Here is a 4966-nt window from a genome sequence, read left to right as displayed (position 1 = left end):
TTCAGACTCTTTGGTAAAGCAGACTCAAGTCATTCCCTGGAGCCTGACGTCATTTGTGTCCCATCCCTTGAACCAACCCCTTATGACTGTTTTCTTCATTGGCCCTGGGTTGAGTGGGCCATACCTGTGTCTTGTGGTTTTTGTCTGTAGTTTTCTATGTCCTGTGGAATAGTACCCTGACTCACTTCATTTATCCTATCATTTGTCTGACCTTGAGGCAAACACGGTATTTTTGATTTTTAAAAAGGATTGTGTTTATTCACAATGATGGGAGTAGGGTGAAGAAATATAGGTAAGAGGGCACCCCTGTTTTTCTTGCTTTATATGCTTAGCCTTTTATGGAAACAAAATCATATTTAGATGAGATGTGCTTCACAACATATGCAAAAGACTGAAACCAAAGATTCTGAACTTTTAGACCTCACTTCTTAGACAATTGTTACAGGAATTGTAGGAGAAATCTGGGATGAACAAGGCCTCTGAGACAATGGTGAAGATTTGGACAGAGATGTGGGCACTGCTGGCCAGATGAGGCTTGACCTGGGTGGAATAGGTTAGAGAAGAGGATGGCATTCTGAGGCTTTATTTTATTTTTCGCTCAACATTCCTTTGCCAAACTTCTGAACACAGGCCCCACACCAGAAAGCAGGGGCAGGGGAGAGGTGGCCCACACACTCATGATTGCTTCTGAGTGCTAATACTTTTTCTCTGAACTATCCATGTCCTTTCATTACTGACCTGTGGCATATTTCCAGGATATTCTTTTTTGTGTAAGTGGACCATACTGTGGAATAGAAAGAAGACTCAAGGGGGAAAATGAAGGAAGTATAGGAACCTATAAACTTTTAGCTTTTTCCTATTGCTTCTAAGTCCAGTGAAAAGACTGTAAGTGACAACTACAACTCTCTTTCAAATTTAAATTATTTCTGTATAATTTAGGTAGAAAACCCCTGGGCAGATATGGTACCTGTGCTTGCTAGGGTACCAAGCATACTGAAAGCATTTAGCCAATAATGATAATAATTTAAAGCAATGGGAGCATTGGGTGTATTGGGAGATAAGAAACTAGAAGACTATGGCCCACTAATAATTAATAACGTCTCAGGAGGTGGTCCACTGTTTTTGGATTTCAAATCCCCTTGTTCAATTTCTTGCTGGAGTGAATTCCACATACAAAAAAGAATAATCTTTAATTTGATACTTAGTCACTTCAGTGTCCTGTGCTGAGCTGGCTAAGATTGCATATTCTTATGAAAATATACGCATTCATAATCAGTCAGATAATGTTGCTCCCCAGGGCTTCTAAATGCAAAAGCAAGAGATCATATATTCAGATATGTGGCTTCAAAGTCATAGGATCATCTGAGAAGTTCGCATTCCTCATTTCTTACATTTTATTCTTGGAATTGAAAGGAAAACAACACTGTGAAAACTTCTAATTAAAGGCATAATGAAACAGGGCCCAGCATCCACAAGTTAAGTCTTCACTATGAATGAATTCTTGTCCTTTTGTGTAACAGGCTGAATTGACAGACATTTTAATAAAATGACAGAATAATTGGAGTATGCTTTTGATTAAGTCTTAATTACCAATTATTTTATTGCCCTTTGTGCTCATACCCGGAAGAACTGGAGTCTGCCATTATTTACTTGGGTTAAAATAGTCAGAGACCATACATAGAGAAGCCCATTGAAAAGACTGGAAAGAAGGCAAAATATATCTTGTGTACTCATGATTTCTAGTGTGTTCTTAGCCCCACATCTGTTGCATTCCTTGCCACTGTTTTCAGTTTGGTTTGAACTTCTTTTTCCCAAATAAAATTTGTGAATTTTTGCTTTTTTATTTTATTAATATTCTTGAATCCCTCCTTTCCCGTGTATCATATTTGCTGTGGTCTTATTTTGAGTCTGTACCATCTCTTACCTGAGTTACTACAGTACCTTCTAGAATAGTGCCTTCAGTTTAGTCTCCTTATCGTCCATCCTTCACTCTGCTGTTAGAATTTTCTTTTAAAAACACAGGTATGCTTTTGTCAAATTCTGACCACCCCCTCGCCCCATAAACTCTAGGATAAAAACCAACCATGTGTCTTAGCAGAGCATAAAAAAAAAATTTCACCATCTGGACCCTAGTTTTCTTCCTAGCTTTATCAATTGATAAATGGATATCTATGTGTGGGTCTTTCTTTATATGGGATGCTTTGCTCCAACTATACCTTTGAACATGACATCTGTGAACTTCAACTGCCTTTTTCCTTTGTTTCTCTGGAAGATGCCTACCTTCTCTTCAAGACTTACCTTGGCATTACTGTACTGGAGGGGCAAATTATTTCCTCCTCATTATCACACTTTCTTTTAAGAAAATCTGTCCTTGGACTAGGTGTGATTAAGTCAGACTCAATTTCAAAGAACAGATGTGGTGATACTGAGAGTAAATTAGTTGGCTATGGGTGTGGGAGAAGTAAGGCTTTATGGTCTTAAGGGCTGATGTAGCCATATGTGCAAGCCAAAAGAGTCCATTTGGAGGAAAGGTAGAAAATGGAGAAAATTACAGGAAAAGGCATATATGAAATGTCCTTGAAGGCATAAAAGGAGGAGTGGGCACTCTCTTGGTTTCTGTTGGCTTATTAATTCCCGTTTGAGTCCCTCTTGAGACCCAGATTGCTTGTTAAATATTATTAACCCATTATGCTAATATCTTTTTTATTTAGCTGGCTCAAACAAATTTCTGTTCCTTCTTATCAAATGCTTCCTTCTTAAGGCTCACTTATTATATGCAATAAATTATTTATATGTATGTTCACTTTCCCCACTAGATAGTAACCCCCTTGAGGGTGGGACATTTAAAAAATGTATTTTGAGATTCCCAGCAATTAGCCTAGCTAAATAGTTGGTTGGTTGGTTGGATGGATGAAGGCTAACCACATTTTTTTTATTCCTTTTTAAAAAAAATATTTATTTTTTAGTTATAGGTGGATGCAATATTTTATTTTTATGTGGTGCTGAGAATCGAACCAGTACCTCACACATGCTAAGCGAGCACTCTACCTCTGAGCTACAACCCCAGCCCATGATTCCTTTTTTTAATCAGATGTTATGAATTACAAAGTTGGTGTTGCTATCATAACAGATGATGAAGTGTTAGGTCTTCTTCTAGTAACTTTTTTTTTTTTTTAATAGTTCTGGGGATTGAACCCAGGGGCTGGCACATGCTAGGCAAACACTGTACTACTGAGCTACATCCTTAGTCTTTTTATTTTTATTTTGATACAGGGTCACTTAGTTGCCCATGTTGATCTGAAACTTGTGAACTTCCTACTTCAGCCTTCTGAGTGGTTGGAACTGTACCATGCCCAGCAGTATTTTTGTATTTTTAAAAGCTTTCTAGAATCAGTTCTTTGAAGTACAGGAAAAGCCATAAAAGTAGGAATTTATCAATGTTGGATTTCATGGGGTGGTGTTGGGGAACCTTGCAATATCTCTGAAATCATAATATACTTTTGTTCCATGCCATCAGGGAGTAGGAACAGCAGCTCAAGGAACTGTATAAAGAATAGAGGGACTCCCTCTGTAAGGACTGGCAACCATGACTGGGACCTCACTTTCCTGAGCTGCGTTTGCTTCCTTCCAAGTGTTTTCAGATAAGCATTGATCATCCAGAAAAAATGAATAGTGCTAGTTACTTGAGCTAATATCATTGTGGGGAACTTCACTCTGTGAATCAGGGTATTGCTCTTTAAATATTGTTGTCTCTAATAATCCACTCTCTTTTGACACTTTCTATGTTGGCATTACTGATTGAATGACAAAACAAACATTAAATAAAGACTTCTTTTTTAAAAAAAAATATTTATTTATTTTTTTAGTTGTCAGCGGACACAACATCTTTGTTTGTATGTGGTGCTGAGGATCGAACCTGGGCCGCACGCATGCCAGGCGAGCGCGCTACTGCTTGAGCCACATCCCCAGCCCTAAGGACTTCTTTTCAATGGCAGGGATTAAAGAGGATGTTTTCATATTATACCCGAGAATTCACTTGAGGAAAATCACAGGGATGGATCACTAACATTAGTTTGACATGGGTGTTTCCTTCTCCCCAATTTTACCTGCCAGGATATTTAGGTTATTAGAATTCTTTATCCCCCCTTTAACCATGATGTGTACATTTTCATTCTTCACTCTTTGTAGTATAGTATTATATTAGTAAACATTCTCCTTCCTTCCTGGTCACACCAAACCAGTGCAGTAAAACTATCATTTCTTAAGCTGCCATTCTTACTGCCTGGCATTTCTGTGGGGGCAGATACCTTAGAGAACATCAGCCTTTACTAGGCCAAAGGTTCTTCTAGAAAAACCATTAAACAGAAATTGCCTCTTAGTACTGTTTCTGGCAAATGGGTCAGGCCTTAGAGGAAAGCTTTTTTTGAGGACTTAATAAACATTGTGGTTTGAGATGATGGTTCCTTTAATGTTAAAGTGTAATTATAACAGGGTAGAGGTGCAGTGTAAGCATGTTGTTGCATAAACACATAAATTTACGAATGCTTAAAGATTCTGGGCTTGTTTATTCCTCCCTGTGAAAATGTTGCTCAGGAAAAGTCAAATGTATATGCAGTATCCTTTGGAGAATCTATGAACATAAATGGAGGTTAAACAGCTGGACAGAATGCCAATGTTCTAAAATACAGGTGGGAATCAAAGCTGGAAGGCATAAAGGCATCCTTAGCTTCAAAGGTAGCCAATTAAGTTGCAAATGCTATTGATAATACTTCCTTTATTCAGAGGCTTATTATATGAAACACCATGCTGTCTTGAAACTGAAGAGGTTGTGGTGCAGTTGTCTCCATAATCTATAATTGAAAGAATCATAAATGTAACAATTGTTTCTCTTTATGATTGCTTTCACAACTTCTTGTTCTCCACAGGATCCTTGTTTTTTGTTTCCTTCAGCTCATTGCAACAATCA

This window comes from Marmota flaviventris, chromosome 6 (assembly GCF_047511675.1).
Source record: "Marmota flaviventris isolate mMarFla1 chromosome 6, mMarFla1.hap1, whole genome shotgun sequence".
Lineage (NCBI taxonomy): Eukaryota > Metazoa > Chordata > Mammalia > Rodentia > Sciuridae > Marmota > Marmota flaviventris.
Note: the sequence above shows the minus strand (reverse complement) of the source record.